Raw genomic sequence first — 20,040 nt, 5'->3', positions numbered from 1 at the left:
GCGTTTCCACTCACTAACAAATATGGTAGTGAGAGGAAGCCCACTGGCGCCCACTGGCGAAGATTGAACGAGATCGATTTTGGCCGATATTCTGCAAATTGGCTCTGCTCCCCTCCTCACTTGTTCTGCCCACTATGACTCATTTGTTCCCGTTGGAAACGAAAGACTGTGGTCTATCTAAATATTTGATGTTACTTCTTGTAAGCTAACCACAAATAGAAAAATGCGTTATCACAGATAGAACAATGAGACAGATATTTCACCAGATGTATAAATGTGAAGCATCCGCTTAGCGTGAGAGAAGATGGATTTTGGCTGACATTTTGCACATTTTCTCATCGATGAAACGTTTGATCTCAATAAATGTTTCTGTTCCCAAAACTAGAATATGTTATGAACAGAGTGGACTAAGTTTTGTACACTTCACCCCTTTGCCAAATGGGGTTATTGCACGGAAATATACAAATACAAATCAAATTGTATTTGTCACATGCAACAGGTGTCTAGACCTTACAGAGAAATGCTTACTTACAAGCCCTTAACCAACAATGCAGTTTTAAGAAAAATAAGTGTTAAGTAAAAATAGATAAATAAAAATGTAAATAACAAATAATTAAAGAGCAACAGTAAAATAACAGTAGCAAGGCTATATACAGGGGGTACCGGTACAGAGTCAATGTGCCGGGGCACAGGTTAGTCAAGGTGGGGGGGGGGGGGGGGGGGGGCAATGCAATGATTACCTGTTCAGGAGTCTTATGGCTTGGGGGTAGCTGTTAAGATGCCTTTTGGACCTAGACTTGCGCTCCGGTATCGCTTGCGGTAGCAGAGAGAACAGTCTATGACTAGGGTGGCTGGAGTCTTTGACAATTTTTTGGGCCATCCTCTGACACCACCTGGTATAGAGGTCCTGGATGGCAGGAAGCTTGGCCCCAGTGATGTACTGGGCCATACGCACTACTCTCTGCAGTGCCTTGCGGTCAGAGGCCGAGTAGTTGCCATACCAGACAGTGATGCAACCAGTCAGGATGCTCTCGATGGTTCAGCTGTAGAACCTTTTGAGGATCTGAGGACCCATGCCAAATCTTTCACTGTCTCCTCTGTCTCCTGAGGGGGAATAGGCTTTGTCGCGCCCTCTTTATGACTGTCTTGGTGTGTTTGGACCATGTTAGTTTGTTGGTGATGTGGACACCAAGGAACTTGAAGCTCTCAACCTGCTCCACTACAGCCCAATCGATGAGAATGGGGTCATGCTCGGTCCTCCTTTTCCTGTAGTCCACAATCATCTCCTTTGTCTTGATCACGTTGAGGGAGAGGATGTTATCCTGGCACCAAATCACCACATCTCATCGTTGTCGGTGATCAGGCCTACCACTGTTGTGTCGTCAGCAAACTTAATGATGGTGTTGCAGTCGTGCCTGACTGTGCAGTCATGAGTGAACAGGGAGTACAGGAAGGGACTGAGCACGCACCCCTGAGGGGCCCCCGTGTTGAGGATCAGCATGGCGGATGTGTTGTTACCTAGCCTTACCACCTGGGGGCGGCCCGTCAGGAAGTCCAGGATCCAGTTGCAGAGGGAGGTGTTTAGTCCCAGGGTCCTTAGGTTAGTGATGGCTTTGAGGGCACTATGGTGTTGAACGCTGAGCTGTAGTCAATGAATAGCATTCTCACATAGGTGTTCCTTTTGTTCAGGTGGGAAAGGGTAGTGTGAGTGAAACAGAGATTGCATCATCTGTGGATCTGTTGGGGCGGTATCTACATTGGAGTGGGTCTAGGGTTTCTGGGATAAAGGTGTTGATGTGAGCCATGACCAGCCTTTCAAAGCACTTCATGGCTACAGACGTGAGTGCTACGGGTTGGTAGTCATTTAGGCAGGTTACCTTAGTGTTCTTGGGCACAGGGACTAAATACATGCTACAATGCTCTCATAGGTTGGTTCTGCCCCCCTGCTTGCTTGTTCTGCCCGCTATGACTAATTTGTTTCCAATGGAAACGACAGGCATTGGTCTATCTTCAGTTAGTTATAGACATCTTTGGTAGTACAGCACTCCTGAAGCAAATTCGAGTTAAGTGCCTTGCTCAAGGGCACATCAACAAATAGATTTTTTACCTGGCTACCTCCCGCCCATCTATGTATCCGTCCCTCTCCTCACCCCAACCTGTGCTTGAACCAGGGACCCTCTGCACACATCAACAACAGTCACCCACGAAGCATCGTTACCCATCGTGCCACAAATGCCGCAGCCCTTGCAGAGCAAGGGGAACAACCACTTCAGGTCTCAGAGCGAGTGACGTCACCGATTGAAACGCTATTAGCGCGCACCACCGCTAACTAGCTAGCCATTTCACATCGGTTACACCAACACATCAGAGATTAATAAATAGTCTAACTTTTTTAATGCTGATGTTAACCTGGCATGTTTCAATATTTGCTAACAATTTTAACATAGGTTTTCAATAAGAAATGAACTATATCACTAGCTAGCTAAAATAATACAATAATTACAGATTATTTAACAAGGATTTTTATACAGCCCAACCCTAAAGATTTGAGCCTGGCCACTCAGTGACAGCTATAATAACGGTCTCACTCCCTGTAATAACAGAGCTACTTTTTTCTCCACCCTCATGTCAGTAGTGTCCACAGGAGGGCAACACATACAAATACTCTTACCTTGGGCTGGGGTGGATACTCTCTTGGCTCATACATCTACAGGTGTGAACCACTCTTATTAATATCATCAAGATTACTCACAAAAACACGTCACTATGGAACAGACATAAACCTATAGGCCTACATTTTTTTAGGTTCACTTTTTGTTCATTGCATGAGATGCAACTACTCACCTGTATTCAATTCAGTTGTTGTTCCAACTCTTAGACCTTGATGGGTTGAAATGCTGCCGAGTGCAATCCACCAACATTGGGAGAAAAAACATACTGTATGTACTGCTTTTCAACATCAACTTACCATACTATTTTAACCAGGTTGATGGTTCACAAGGATTAGTTGTAAATAAATACTAACCTGCTTTTATGGCCATGTAATGCTGTTTAAGGGGCCTTGGTGTTTCATGTGTTGAAAAAGGCATGTACCCTTATAGCATTACATTTACATTTACGTCATTTAGCAGACGCTCTTATCCAGAGCGACTAGCATAACATTGACTGGATGCATTACAATGTACAGTCCTGGCTTGTGTCAGCACAGCAGCGCCATTCTGCCGCCACCCTGTCTCCTCTCCCCATCACTATGGAGACCCTATAACTTACACTACTGCCATGAAGACAATGGGCACACTGACATGGAGTCTGATCAGGGCCTTGACCCCGCACAGTGGGACGCCAAACCATGGCTCAAGTTTTCCTGCAGTTTCTCGGCTCACATAGGAACTTAGTCGCTCACCCTGTCTCTCTCTGTGTTTACAACTTTTACTTTAACTAACAGTACTCAAGTCTGGCTCTTTAAAAAGAGATGAATGCCTCATTGCTCCCACTGTCACCTCAAACAATAGATGGGAAAGCACAACAACAAATTTACGTGAGCTGGCAGCCACTGTATGTTAGCAGGTATGAATCCTTTATGGTTTTACCTTCTACCTCCTAGTCACCAATGCTTTTCAGTAGAGACGGACAGAGATGCAGATCAGAGATAAGAGTAGCCAGGGAGTCAGAATGGAGGTGGTTGATGAAGATGAATATGGGGGTTTGAAGAGAGTGTTTGGATTAGTGATTGTGTACATGATAAGACCCCATCTAAAGATGGAGTACACATTGAGATCGGGGATCCCGTCGGGAAAGCACTTTTCAAGGTTGACTCAATATATCCCAGTGGACTTGTCACTGTGCCTGTCACTATACGGTCGCCATGACGCCCAACTTGGCCGAGACCCGACGACGGCAGGGAGCACCTTATCTCCGTGGCAACACGTCTGGGATTTGACCCACCGCCCTTCTGAGAATGCATATCACCCCTTCAAACCCCTTACTGGGAGAGAAAAAAATCATCAGAACATTAAGTAACCATTGCCTCTGACTATTACATCCAAAACCCAAGAGCTGACAGAGTGATGATATTCATGATGGGATTGATCATAATACTAATTATGGTAATGATATATGTCAGTATAAAATTTGCATCAACAGTTTAATATATATTCATCATGTGATGGATAAAACACATGCATTCGAAGTAAACATACCTCTGTACATATTATATATTTTTTATTATAATCTTCTACTAGAGTTGTTATCCCACTGGGCAAAAACTGATTGAATTAATGTTGCTTCCACATCATTTCAACCCCAAAATATCAATGTGTGATGATGTTCAATCAATGTGGAAAACTGATTGGATTTGCAAAAAGTCATCAACGTTTTTTTTTTACCCAACTTTTAACCTAAATCCAATGACACGGTGAAATGTTTTATTGATTTCATGTTGAATTCACGTTAGTTGACAACTGAAACAAATGTAAATCAAAACCTGACATTGAAATGGTGTCTGTGCCTAGTGCAATGTCAACATGGAATACTGGTATGCAATTCATGGACTTGGAAGGGCCTCAAAAGTGCTTTATGAAAATATGAAAGCTAGAAAGGTATGATTAAGTAAGAATATAAGGGGTAAAACCCAGCTGTTATCAAAAGGGACGGTAAATGTCCTGTGAATATTGCTCTCTCTTTCTCTCTGCCTCCGTACCCAGTAGATGTGGGAAAGGGAGGTGAGTTCCCTGTGTCCCTCCGTGGCAGGTTAGGGTCAAACCCTGGTGAGGCCGGGTCCGGGTGGCACAGCCTGGGGACTTTATTTAAAACGGTGGGGTGGGAGTGCATTGAGTGGAGGGGGCACTGGGTACTACTGGGTCACTGTGGCAGCCAGTGAGGGGAGATGGAATCAACCCATCTCCAGGGTAAAGGCAGTGTGGGAAGAGAATGTGACGCTCCTCACCATGTCTCCTCTTTGTTGTCGCTCTGCTGCTAATATACTATGAGAATTCCCAGGGGGGAGAGAGGAGGGTGGGTGGGTGTAATGGGTGGGTGTTTCGGGGAAAACACCTTAGCCTTATTAACTAATCATAACAAACGTGAATATGCACGCACACATGCAGGAAAAGATGCCAGTCAAACTGCAAATTGAAAACGTCTGTGATTGTTCATTAGTGCATTAGTGGAATTGTGCATTAGTGTCTGTGATTGTTCAATCATCTGTAATTGGGTATGATCTTGAAAGGACTGCCAGGAGATATCATGCTCTTTCCCCCAACCTGTCACCATTATAACTACCACAACTATCTCATAACTAATCTGAATTACTTACATGTACTACACGCATCATTTCAACAGACACCATTGTCAGTCTACGAAACATTAATTGTGACTCTCAACCGCTCTTATGTTAGCAACCTATACTATCTCCTTCTTTCTTATACAGCTCAAATGTAAAATAAACCCAGGCTTAAGCCTCAGTGTTACAGCTTAATGAGAGGAAATTAAAAAAATATTATATTTTAATTGATATGTTATTGGGAAAGGAAACATGAGAGACGGGCACCGGGGCACACAGACAAGACAGGGAGAGAATGAAAAACTCGTTAATGGTGTCCCTTGCCCTCTTTGCTTTACGGATTGCAGACTGTGAAATGGCTGAGATGGGAATATGAAGATGGGAGCGACCCCCTACTGGCGTGGGCTGGTGGGCTTGTGTCTTCGTTGGGACAAGCCAGCGGGGGATGGGTGGGGGATGGGTGTGTGTGGGGGGGGGAGGGGTGACAGCAGCAGCAGGCAGTGGCAGAGGATATGTGGGAGAGAGGGGCTGACGCCACAGGGGCTGATGTCTGACACGACCCCGCTCAGCATGGCCCCAGCAGGCCACTGAGAGGCTATCGCCAGACCCAGGCCAGGTCAGTTGCCATGGAGCACCCTCTCCCCAGTCCCACTGTCTCTGCCTGTCTGTCTGAAGGACTGGATACAAACTCACTAACCTGCTTGATTATGAGTACGATTGAATATGAAGGGGATTCCCCTGTGTATGTGCACAAAAAAAGGTTTGTTTCATGTTTTTTGTACATCAAAAACATTACTAAAAACAACACAGTCGGTCACAGCATTGTATGTTTGCCATGATTAGGCATAGGGTTTTATCAAAAGTAATTCTGCGACAATATGCTGCCGTAACATTCGAAAAAACTATAAAGCCGTTGTTAATTTGGCCGTTTTCTTCCTGGGCAAGTCTTAACTGCCAAATTCTACATCTTGTTAAGGAGTTTTGTGGTTGAAAAAATATAGACTGATAAAATGGTAATTGTGAAAGACACTGAGGCCGGGATTCTATCCATAAGGCAGCACGCAGAATATTCAACAATGCAGTTTTTAAAGATCATTTCCAATTGAGTCGTCATACACAGCGTTTACAGTGAAAGCAAATTGCGAACGCGGAAACATTGCTTTATAAGCTGCGTTGTCTACTGCCCTCGATTGGATTGAACCTCAGCCTGAGTCATGTAAAGTTCATGTGAAGTTCATGTGAACGTACACTGGTCTGTGGTGTACGTGGACGTGAAAGCTCCATGATATTGTCCGTGTTCCTGGGTGTGATTGTGTCCTGCCAGTAGACCACAGAGAGGAAGCGGCACAGACACATTCACCCTGTTATCACTGTTCCTCTCAAAAACAAAAGAAGCTTAACAGACATGTCAGGAGTTCTCTAGTGTAACCAAAGCTCCCATAGTCACCCCACCTCCATATTATGTATCTCCTCTTGACCATCTCCCTGTTTCTCTTTCTCTACCACGTCTACTCCTCTCTCCCTCCTTCCCTCTTCCTCTCTGTCTCATGACTGTGCACTCAGGATAGGAATGTGATCTTGGGGAGCATTTTTCTTCTTCTCATGCTTACCCAGCAGACTTAGTCTCGTCTCCGCGACCCCTCTCTTTTCTCATTCTGTCCGTAGTCCACCGCCACCCTCCCTTCCACCCTCCATCCCTCTCTCCTTCCCTCACTCCTTCCCTATTCACTGGTTCTCACTCCTCCCTGGACTGGGCCGTCACTCCTGATAAGTCGCCACAAAGCCCCCACTGTGTCCCTGGCCTGTCCCCGGTTCCTCTTGGTGCAGCCGAGCGTGAGGCCGAAAGGAGGAGCCACTTATCTCTACCTCCCCTCCTCCTCCTCCTCCTCCTCCTCCTCCTCCTAGCTAACCCTCCTCTCAGAGAACTTTTCCAGCACAATGGCCGCCTGCTTTTAACGCCGGACAATGACGCCGCCGATCTGAAAGGTTAGCACCACCCAGCAGCCCCCAGCCCCAGCAGCATGCATGAAAAAGACTCTAATGGTCCTTGTTAGCCACTTCAGTGGCTGTACTGATCCTCCTTATCTCCCCCATCAGTGTACTCAAAGATGGCTGCCGGAAGGAATGTCAGGGAGCCCAGGCAAAGGTCATGTTTTTATTCGCCCAATCGGCTGCGGTCTGATAAGACAATTTGTCAGGAGAAATCAGAGATGTGCTGTGGCAATCCGAGTTCCCTGGTAGGATGCAGGTAACCTGAGGTGATTGAAGTTACGGGGTTAGTTGAGATCCTGTGAGGCTGCAGCTCTCTAGGCTCTGACTCCGTGGGGGAGCAGTTATATGTTGATGTGTACTGAAGAAGAACAAGAACATGAACAAGAACAAGAATACTTTATTGATTGATACGACACAGACGTGTTTTCTGCTGGCCTCCGGTTGCTGGTCCACTTCTCTAATCTTCTCTAACCTCGAAGCTACCGCCAGTAACTTCAATCTTCTTCAGAGAATAGTTGATTGAACGGTCTCCATTGCTTCTCTTAAGCTTGCTTGCTGCTTGCTAATATGATTGTCCTGGGTTTAATGGTTCAGAAATAGCTGTAAAGGAGGAAGAAAAATGGATGGCCACTTTATTAAAGGTTTAATACTGTATGAAACCATGTTATATAAAACACATAAAAAGCCTGGCTGCTAACTCTTTATTTTTTTAATCCAAGCCTTTTTAGTTCTGCATCCCAAAAAGTTCACAAATAGCTAAATGTAAAGGTGTATTTGTACATTTGTGTTAACAGTTGGTTCTGGTGAGTTCTTTTGACAGAGGGGTCACAGAAACTCACTACCATAGACCTGTGTTTGTGATGTGTGGTTTCTCCAGTCCCCACACCTACCCTGATCAGTATTCTCCCCCACCAGTGGGCTTCTCACATCAGCTCTAATCCAATACCAACAGCTCCAGTGCAGCTTCACCCAGGACCAGACATGTTATTCAGACCTGCCCGACTCAGCGCCTAATCGACGGGTTATTGTTCAATATAACATTTGCTGTGGGGAGGCAAATCTTTAGTGATGTGATTTCGGTGGCCCTAACTCAATAGGTTTCCAAAAGCTTTTCTTTTATTTTCTATCTTTCATCTTACAACAAGGTGATGGCATTTTAATTTTCATTCTTGTATTTCTCTTGATTTATTTATCCAACCCCTCTTTTGGTCTTTATGAACTGAGACACATGTAGGTATTGGTCATTGAAATTGGCTTCATTTCTCTCCTAGGAATTCTAAGGGCTGCAGTTGGGATTCAGATTTGATAAGGGGGCCTATCACTATGGTTCATTTGTTGTTGCCATGCGGATGGAGTAATATTTGTGGTCTATTTTGTCATGTGGTGATCCCTGATGATGAAAACAACCACATTTATACGTATCAGTGCAGTCATTGCTTTTTTATTGATGGTCAATGGTAAAGTATTTTTGGGTTGCTGTGGGCTGTAACATCTCATTCTGAGATTTTACTTAAAATATACAGCAAAATAAAAGGTATAGTATTTGGATGGTTCATAAATAGAAACATTTTTTTATAATTACTTTTAATAACTTAGAAAAATAGGTAAAGTTAAACCAAGTGTCTGAAGTCTAACACATTTGGCCTCAAGAAACCATTACAGAGTAACTGTAGCAGATTCAAAGAGTTGATATTGTTAATTAAGGAAGGAGAATAGAAAAAGTGAATCTTATTCCCAGTGGTATGGTGAGTGGAGTCAGGAGAGGTGGTGGGACCAGTGCTCTACTGGGGGCAGACACAGAGACAGGGGCAGACACAGCCTTAACAAGCTAATGAAACATGTCACTGGGTTATTTTACGCCCCCTGTCTCAGCCAGCCCCAGTAAAAGGCCCCCTGCCGCCAGGGTCCATTGTTGGCCCACTGGATTAGTTGAAGTCCCAGGGGTCCTGCTCCTCGCTGTCTCCATCCATCACTGTCTCCTCAGACATGGTCCTCACACTCCTCACACACAGTCGCACACGCACACGCACACACACACACACACACACACACACACACACACACACACACACACACACACACACACACACACACACACAGTCAGATCACACAGTCAAGCACGCACACACACACTCGATCGCACCGTCAAGCACATATGCACAGTCTGCTAGCACAGTTAGGTACATGCATGCACACGCACACATACACACACACTCATTCTCCACTCACACACCAAAACACTAAAACACGTATATACCTCCATGGTGTGCCTTAACTCTCCCACACCAACCCACATAGTGTAGTGTGTTCTCTCATACCCACTTAGCTGTCATCATTCTATGACTCATCAGTCCAGTGCACAAAGAGAGGTGGGCCTGGTCAGTATGTTCTGTCAGGTGGCCGATGGGGCAGGAAGGCAGGCAGGCATCCTCTGTGTCAGGCCAGGCCAGGCAGGGTGGACCCCAGTGGCCTCCTGGGAGAGGAATGAGGGGCACGCCCCCCCTGGGTCAGAGTTCCTGACACTGTCTCACACTCAGTGATAATTAACTGGGGGCCTGATTGACAGCCAGTTCATCTCTCAGAGGAGAGGGGAAGGAGCTGTCTGTCTCGTAAGACCATGGATTCTTCAGGGAGTCAAGTCTTAAGGCTGTGTCTGGGATGTAGTTTTACTAAGCATGGAATGAGTTTAAATGTTAATCACCAGAAGTGACAAATCAAAATAGGGTTGATATGTAAATAAGTTGATTTGATATTATTGTTTGCCATGCCACATTATAATAGTCTTCAGCTACCCCAGTAAATAGCTCATGTATTGCCTCTTCACACGTTTGTGTAGTAAGGGCTAGATTCTATCAGATCCGCGATCAGATCTGCGCTAGCCAATATCTGCATAGCAGTTGTTTTGGTGGTGTCAGAGATGGAACTGCGTTAGACCTGCCAAATCAGCAAACGGCTGCTGGTGTTATATTTATCACAGACATTGCTATTGGATGCACCGAGTCACATTAGTAATAATCCCATGCAGCCTTGTTACAAGTTTGAACACTGGAATGCGTGTTATAATCTGTTTGGACCCGAGGAAGAGTAATGGCTAATGGGGATCCTAATAAAATACTAAATACTACACCTCGATTTTGCTAATATAAATACTTAATATTTTGTTTAATGATTTTCAATTTGAGTTTTCTGAACTTCTAACGTGGGCGTTTGATCTGATTGAATCCAGGCCTAAGTACAGTATTATAACTGAAAGCAGGAGTAGACCTATGACTAATGACTAATGAGTTAGACTCTACTATGACACACACGTCCAATGTTGTCCCTGACTCATGGTTATTGTCCCTGTTTCCCCCACTCGTTTCTTTTGTTGAACACTATTTCACAGATTTGATTTTATACTAAACAGGGTTGTGCTGAACCCCAGAATTCTAACACAATGCACATTTCCGCTTACAAGTCTACCTGGATCTTGCTTTTCTTGGTGCAACTCATTTTCAGCAATTCTCTTTATTGATTTTACAGTTGGAACACTGCAAATCATTCTACACCGATTTCAATGAGAATTGGAGAGAGGATCTGATACTCGGCAGTAACACATCTCTGTTTCAGATAGCATGTTCACCTTTGAAGAATGCACTTAAAAGGGGGAAATCTGTGGATTTAAATGGTGTGTCTCTCCTTGATTCCAAGGGCCGTTTTCTCTAGCGGCACAAAGACCGGCGGATCAGATTGCGCAGGCGCATTCACCGGGCCACTTTGTTTTCAAATGGTTTTGTTAGTTGTGACACTGCAGACATCCAACACCTTCCAAGAATCTGAACTGTAAAAAGCTCTTGTTCTCTCCTGCAGGTAACCCAGAAAGGAGCTGTGGAGAGAGCGGAGGCCTGAGGCACTGCATCAGCAGCAGCATCAGACCTAGCTAACTTCCCCTTTGTGATCCTCCTCCCTCCAGGGCAGGTAGGGATCCTGGAGCTTAAGCAGCTTAACACAGCAGGGTGAGCACCTCAGCACCATCTAATCCTGGTCTAAACCCTGGGCTTTCAAGTGTTCCACTCAGCAGGTCCCTTGACCTCTGACATTTATCAACAACTACACTGACCCACTGATCCACAGGTGCACACAACCCACATATTCTGCACTGTACTGTACTACTCTCTGTGTAGATAGAGAGGTTGAATAATCATGGGCTGTATGGTTGACAACACACCAGCACACAAGCGCTGTAAGGGCCAGGATATCAAGAGTGGGCACATAGGCCGTGCATCGGGGAGCAGGGGGGATACGTGGTCTGGGTACACAGACAGAGACGAAAGGGGACCAGGGGTGCAGGAAGGGAAAGCCAATCCGCTACATTAACCTTCTCCACCACTGCCAGAGCCTTTCTGCACTCCTCTTTCAGCGGGACCCAAGGGAGGGTAACTCTGAGCCTGGCCCATTCTCCCAGAGAACTTTGATTTCCTATTAGGTTCCTTGCGTGGAGGGGGGACATGGCCGTCTCACGTTCGGCGACAGTCCCTGGGCAGGACAATGGCCAGCCTCGGCCTGGATACAGGACCTTTGTTAAGGGGGCCATTTATTTCCCTGTTTCTCTGGCAGCTAAAGGCCCTCACATCACATGCTCATCCCCAAAGTGCACACTTAGCCCGCTCAATGGAGTGGCAGGGGGACGGGCAGGGGGACAGCAGGGGATGGCATGGGACAGCAGGGGAGGGACACAGACTGGGTGTTCTGTCTGAATGCATGCATGGGGAAATGCACCAGTATGAGGAGTCTGGGTACTTTTGGACATGTTGGTTCTCTTTCAAATACTCGTTTCAATGTATCACATGTGGGGTTCGCTAAGGACCGCCTACTCTCGGAAGTACTAATCAAAAACATATGTTGGAGACAGACAGGTAGAGTGGCGAATGAGGTGAGACCCTCACTTCCATAAAAGGAGCCACTCTCCCGCCCTCTGGTGATTCTCACTTCTGTTCCTCACCAGAAGACTGTCACTTTTCTAGCTCTCCTTATATCGACTGGATACCTATTGCCTACTTACCTGCTCACAAGCGAACCGTAAAGGATATTGCTGCCGAGCGTAGGTCTTCAGACCCTGTTGACAGGTTGAGTACTAATCGGAAGGTTTTTGTTTTCGAAGTAGAAATTCAAATTTCTACTTCGCAGTCTCTGTTGGTAGCTAGCGTCACTGCTAGCTATTGAGACGCAATTAGCCCATGCTGCAAGGCTAACTTGGCTAGCTTTCTGAGAGGCAAGCTAACCTCACTAGCATGCCAGACCTGCAACACGGTAGCATTGCAAGCTCCCTTCTCTAGTCTAGTTAACCTATGTTCATGTCCAGGTGGCACTCGAGGACCCTGAGTCATGTGAGCACTGCAGACTGCTTACAAGAGCAGGTCTGAAGAGTAGGCTGAAACATGCTTCTGTCTAGTTAGCTCCTCTTGCCTTCGAGCCAACAGAGTCTCAGCTCTACGCAAATGAGCCCAGTTGGGGCGGGGTCATGGGCAGCCTCAAATCCCTCCCCTCACTGACGATGTAGTGTCAGAGGAAGGCAAGTTTTGTAATGACGAGGATGATGATGATGGGATCAATCTCACATAAATCCTTGAGTGCAAGAGTTGGGGATCAACGAGCCCATTCTCCCGCCCTTTCAGGCCCCCAGACCTGATGGCCCCAGAGCAGTGGAGCTGCCCTTCCTCTAGTGGAGTTTGTGCTCCTTCATGTCTGCAAGGGGGCTCGACATCGAGTGGCTGTCTTCTGTTTGGGCTCAGGGCCCGTCAAGTAACCTGTATGACGGGAAGAGACTCCAGTCCCACACAGCCCCAATACAGGAACTCCCCGCAGTACCAAGGGAAGATAAGAGCTTGTGGGATAAACCCCATATTAGCAGGATTCTTGCTAAGGGTACTTTGAACCTGGACATGCACAATATGGAAGATTACAGGTTTGGTAACCCTCCCACGGTGGAGCTGTCACTGGTTCACCATCTCAGCCCTTTTGCGCCGTTTCACTAACGACACCAGCGCTTCTTTCCTTGGAAAGGTGGAACACTTTACTGCTTCTGTATTTCAGAAACCTCACAAAGCCTCAGCCTAAGAAATTAGAGCCCTCAACATTACCTCTTTATTGTTGGCTTATCAGGCTGAGTTACTGGAGTAGGTAAGAAAGCAACTGGAGAAGGAGACCCTAAACCCAGATGCTTAGGAGGAGATCTGTATGATTATAGACCTGAGCCTCCATTCCTCCCATAGTACCATCCAAGGCTGTGGTCATACCATGAAAGTGGACCTACTGGATGCCTATGTGACAGCTAGGGAGTTGTTCGGGTCCAATGTCGCCTCCATGCGGCAGAAGTTTGACGTGCAAAAAAGAAGGAGAAGCCTTTAACTTCTGCCTGCCGCACAGACCCAGGACCAGCGGCATCCCATTGGTTCCTCCATTTTGCCCTAGCCTCACAGCTGAGAGGGAGAAAAAAGCTGGCTTTGGGGGAGTGAGGTCCCTGGCGAAGCAGCAGTTTTCTAAGACTCAGGCTAGGCCAATGGACCAGGCCAAACCTTTAGGGAAGCAGCCTTACGTTGCAGCTGCAGCAAGGATCCACCCTTCTATCCCTCCAAGGAATGCTAAGAAGGATAGACCAACCTAGGGTGCAGCCCTGGCGGCTGAGGAGGGTAGTGTGCATGGCCAACGGCTCTCTACCCTACCCTCTCACTTTGGGTTTAACAGTTGCTATTCCTTCCCCGCTCTGAATTTTCACAGCAGTCAGGGCTGCGTTAAGACAAGGCCGAAGTCAGCATGTCAGCTGTCTCTCTGGTTTCACCGACATACACGGAGCAACCCTCCACTGTGGCCCTGTTTTCCCCGTGCCTATGGCCTTTTTTACCTCTGATTGAGATGGCGCAAGCTATCACAGTTAAGCCAGTTAGAGTATGTGCCACTCCGGTTTCCAGCCAGAGGGCCCTGCTACTCTGTACAAAGCAGGAGAACCCTGAATCCTCTACGGGAGGACAGCTTTCCAGGGTTCCCTGGGAAACCTACTCAGCCCCTTTTTAGGATCCTCAGAGATGTCATCATGCATCATTATAACCTAGCGAACGAAGCAATTCTCCACCCTCACCCAGATGCTTTACCCTTTTGGGGAATAAAGGAAAAAAAGAGAAAGGAAAAAGACAGGTCTGTGACTCTTGGAAAAGAGCGGCAGACATTTATGCACACTCTCTGTTTTTACAGTTGATGCATTTTTGTTTTGGAAAAGTGTTGTGTATTTAGATTGTCCCTCCCTACATTCTGTTTTCCACGGTTCTGTGCCCCTGCAGGACTTTTGGTCGGAGAGAAAGTTCATTTTGTCAAGGTCCTTTACCGTGTTCTTGGCCCGCCAAGGATCGTCGGTGATACAGTTTATCCCTAACTGTGGTGCAGTCTCTAAGGGGGGCACATCGCTTACGCACAGTCTCTAAGCTTTAGATCATCCTCAGATGTGACTATTGTGCTTACAACTTTTAGCCGCTGAAAATACGGGGACGTCATATTTCTCCTTTTTTCTACTGCCCTTGGCGTATGGGTTAATGACCTAACCCCCGGGTCGACTATTTCCCATTGTCGCAAATTGGAGCCTATGGCTTTTCACCCGTCGCCTTCCCTTGATGGACGTGCCCGTCGTTGTCCAGTGTGTGTAGTTCACATCCACTTGGATTGCAGGAGAGCTCGGGCAAGGGTGTCATGCTCTTCAGTCACTGGTCTTCCACCCTTGGAAGAGGCTTTTCTCTTTTTGACTGTATCCTGACGGATTTGTGGATCATTATATTTATTTATAATGGCAAGGTTGAAAGCCTTCAGAGGGGACTGGAAGGGCCCTCTCCTACTGAGGAGGAGTTTACCTCTCGGCACTGCTTTTGTCTCATTATGCTGATATTTGGAGCAAAATATTGGGCTGCTCCTCAGCTTTTTTTCCAGAAGGGTTGTCTCTGCACCTTCTTGATGCGTACTCCCTTAGTTTTTGTGGACCTCTGATACATCAAAGTTAGTATTTGAAAGAGAACTCGCGTAACCTTGGTTCTCTGACAATATGAGAGAAATGTATTACTGCCTTCCTCCGCTAGCAAGAGCGTGAGGAAGAGAAGCATGCTTGAGAATAACCAGAAGGTGGGAGAGTGGCTCATTTTATGGAAGTGAGGGGTCTCACCTCATATGCCACTCTACCTGTCTGTATCCAACAGATGTTTTTAATTGGTCATTCTGTGAGTAGGCGCTTCTTAGTGAACCCCACATGGGGTACATCTCACTCACATTATCAGAGAAACATACTGAACTTTCAAGAAGCAAAGTGTCACTGGCCACATGATGATGCAAAATGCATCATATTGTGCAAAACTTATCATCATGATGATGTGGCCCGTGAAACTTTGCTTCTTGAAAGTTCAATATCTTGAACACTTGACTGCTTGACGTGCAAAACATTTTGGGACTATATCAACAGCGGACTAATTAAAAAAATATCAAAATATAGTTTTTGTCTTTATTAAAGTATTTACTTAGCATAACTATTGACAAACAGATATGGGACCAGGTTAGCAGCATTCCACAGTAACAGTTCCCCAGGTGTTGCTATATAGCAGTTTGAACTTACAGGACTTGTGAATGTAATGTTTGGCTAATAGAACAATTGAGGTGATAAAAGCTCATTCAAATGGAGGCAATTAAATCCAATGAAGTTATTGAATTTCTTAATTGTCTTGAATAGGCTGTACTTTCCAAAAGTTTAGTCAGCCGATCCCAATATGGATGTCTACAGCCCACATGGAGAGATAAGTGTTAACCCTTGTGTAGTCTTAACATTCTGTGTACTCCCCTTGTCCTAAGGGTCAAAAATGAACCGCCTTCACTAAACTCCAAATCTATTTTGCATGAAGAAACAACCTGTCATTCATCACAAACTTTGTGAATATCTGGGTTTTCCCTTTTCACAATGCAGAAAGACTGCATTTAATCAGTGGACACCACTCGTTTTTATTACAACACACCTATCATAATTGTTTTCTTTACTAAAGTAGAGGTTTATTATTATAATTATTATTATTGCTAAAGGTACTGCATAGATATAAACATACATTTTTTAGCAAGAGATAGCACTTGTATAGCCTAACAAAGTAGCAGACATGTGCAGAAAGTAGTTTTTAATTAATTTTATTGAAGGGAATCAATAACAGTCTTGAACTTTTTTGGCAACATAGTGATATATTCTTATATAGTGTACAATGAGAAATTCAACTACAAAATAATAGTCTTCTCCCAGTTTTTTAACCATTTCCCCCACCCACAAGGTGTATAAACAACAACAATAAATTAGAATAAAATAAGATAATAGATACAAAAGAAAAACACGAAAAACATGAATATATTAACTCTAATTAGCACATGTAGAACAGTATGCAAGTGTGTGTGCATGGACTTTGCAGATGTATTTCTCACATGTGCAGCACATAGTATTTGTTTTACAGTCCTTCTTTGGGGGGCAGAATTGGCATCTCCTCCTCTTTCCTGCCCCAGCTGCAGCCTCAGGTGGATCAGGACAAGATTCAGCCCCTTGAACAGCTTTCACAAGCGCTGCAGAGGCTGCTGTGCAGGGGAGGCGCTCCCTTCTTTGAATGTGTGGGGTTACAAGTGCCTTTCTCAGCTGCTCCAGAAACACCCTCCTCTTGGTCTGCTTATCAGGCATCCAGGTAGGGTTGATCTTGTTCCATATCACAAAGGCATTGTATGAGGACACATCAATGATGTTATGGAAGATGACCAGGGGCTAGCGGGCAGTCATCCTCCTGCAGCTGTAAGTTCCAGTCACCTTGTCCAGGTTGTCCACGCCTCCTTTGTTGTGTTTGTAGTCCAGGATGATGGCTGGCTTCCTGTCATCACGATCACTGATCTTAGCTGTTTTGTGCAGTGTGCTCAGGAGGACCACATTCTTGTTCCTCTTTGGGAGGTAAGAAACTAGAGTGGTGGTGGGGGTGAAGGCAAACCTTTATGAGAAGGCCTCTCTCCCCCTTGTTGTGAGGAGTGCAGGGGGGAGCTCAGGCTTGTTCTTTCTAACTGTGCCAACTATGGTGATCTTCCTCTTCAGGAGCTGCTGGCTGAGTTCATAAGAGGTGAAGATATTGTCACACGTGACATTGTGCCCCCTCAGTCCATCTGTCATATCAAGCACAACCCACATCCACTGGTTCTTCTCCGGGCTTCCACTGGTCGGCTTCCCTGTGTAGACTTTCATCTTCCAAGCGTAGCTGGATTGTGCGTCACAGGCCACCCATATCTTGATGTCATACTTTGCTGGCTTGCTGGCCATATACTGCCAAAAAGGACAGCGACCTTTTGACAAAAGAGATTACTATCAGTAATTAGTATCAGTGTCACAAAAAACAATCACATAAATCAATGATATTACAGCAATACATAATCAAATTAACAGTGAAAATCACTTACATTACACATAGGACTTTTTTTTTTACCTCTGAATGGAACCAGTTGCTCATCCACTGTTACTTCAGGCCCAGGGTTGTGGAGGTATGGCAGACGCTCCACCCACTTCTCCCAGACCTCTCTAATGGGCGCCAGTTTCTCTCGCATGTCTTGCAGGTCTTGACTCACGGTTATCAAATCGTAGCATTCTTGAGAAAATTAGAAAGACTTTCAGTGGCATCGTGGCACAGAAAATCGCCCTTCCGCTCTCTGCATCCCAGAGACGACATGTAGCCTCGCCTCACCCGCTAAGATTAGCAGCCCTATGTATGCTGCACATGCACAAGAAAGTTTTAGTTTTGTCTGAGTTCAATCAGTAGCACACATAATCGTGTATATGTGTGTGTGTGTGTGTGTGTGTGTGTGTGTGTGTGTGTGTGTGTGTGTGTGTGTGTGTGTGTGTGTGTGTGTGTGTGTGTGTGTGTGTGTGTGTGTGTGTGTGTGTGTGTGGTGTGTAAATCATTTTATAACTGCTGGGTCAAAAATGACCCGAACACAATCTTTGTACCCTGGTGGTGTACAGCTTTCATGGAAATATGAACAGAGGCGATGTTTCACTTTTTCTAATGTTGGGGTCACTCTAGGAAAAGTCATCAAATTTCAAGTTGAAAAAAGATCATTTAGGGGGTTATCTCTGCTGTTAACCATTGTGGCGGGTCATTTTTGACCCTTAAGACAACACAAGGGCTAAGATCGTGAATAAAGTCGCAGCTTATAGCTTAGTTGCCATAATAAAAGCACAAGACAAAATAATATTATACTGATTTGTCTGGCATTAGAGGATCACGAAGCCATTAAATGAAGTCAAAAATGTAGTTATTGGGAGAAAATGATCATTCACAATAGTTATGCTAGGTAAATTTTTTAACAAAGACAGTCTTTGGAGTGGTTGGTTTTCGTGTTCTTTACTCCTCTCTCCCATTGTAGGCTAACACTCCACCATTTTATTTCATTCATAAGGGGACACTACAAATACAGTATTCATATATGATGTTAAATACTCAATATCAGATAATAACCACCAGGCATCGTAACATATCAATGACAATATTCCATTTGGATTGGTAGCCAGGTATGTTAGTAGGACACTAAACTTAGTGAAATCTTTAGGTTTTGTGTTCAGGTCAAAGTTCACAAAAGTATATCCCAATAAATCAATGTCCTCAAAATGGGTAGTCTTGGCTAAGTGAAGAAGTCTAGGATTGCATAGGAGCTGTAGAGCTTCACATCTGACTCCGGGTCCGTGACCCCCCCCCAGGAGAACACTGATCCCTTTGACTTTATTGTGACACCATTATATCTATTATGTTATGTTCCTTTACCTGGTATACTACACATACTGTATAACCGCTATGAGTTGACATGTACCTCTGTCACCGTTCACATTTCACAAATTTCACAATATCATCCCACTTTCCTAGAGACACAAACATGGAATATCATAAGAGGTGCCTATTAAAATAGTGGTCTTTATAACAAGTGAGTGCATGTGTGGGACCATGGGGTAAGAGCAATATAAAAGAGCATGGGCGAGAGGGAGAGGTAAACAGACAGACAAATAGAAGGAGTTCCGTGGAGAATGATTGATTGACATGGGCAGTGAGGCGGTAATGATCTCTACGGGAGCTCCCCCTGGAGATGCAGGATGTGGATTGGCCTGAAAACAGAATTTATTTTACCTTTATTTAACTAGGCAAGTCAGTTAACCTGTCTGAGAACCTGGGACGCTTGCGTCCCACCCTAGTCAACAGCCAGTGGAATCACGTCGCGCGAAATACAAATACCTCATAAATGCTATAACTTCAATTTCTCAAACATATGACTATTTTACACCATTTTATAGATACACCTCTTCTGAATCGAACCACGTTGTCCGATTTCAAAAAGGCTTTACAGCAAAAGCAAAACATTAGATTATGTTAGGAGAGTACCCTGCCAAAAAAATCACACTGCCATTTTCAAAGCAACTAGCATGCATCACAAATACCCAAAACACAGCTAAATGCAGCACTAACCTTTGACAATCTTCATCAGATGACACTCCTAGGACATCATGTTACACAATACATGCATTTTTTGTTCGATAAACTTCATATTAATATATGAAAACAGCATTTTACATCGGCGCGTGACGTTCAGAAAATATTTTCCCTCAAATGCTTCCGGTGGGTCAGCGCTACAATTTACAAAATTACTATTCGAAAACATTGTTAAAATGTAATATTGTCATTCAAAGAATTATAGATTAACATCTCGTGAAT

The sequence above is a fragment of the Salmo trutta genome, chromosome 9, assembly GCF_901001165.1.
Source record: "Salmo trutta chromosome 9, fSalTru1.1, whole genome shotgun sequence".
NCBI lineage: Eukaryota > Metazoa > Chordata > Actinopteri > Salmoniformes > Salmonidae > Salmo > Salmo trutta.
Note: the sequence above shows the minus strand (reverse complement) of the source record.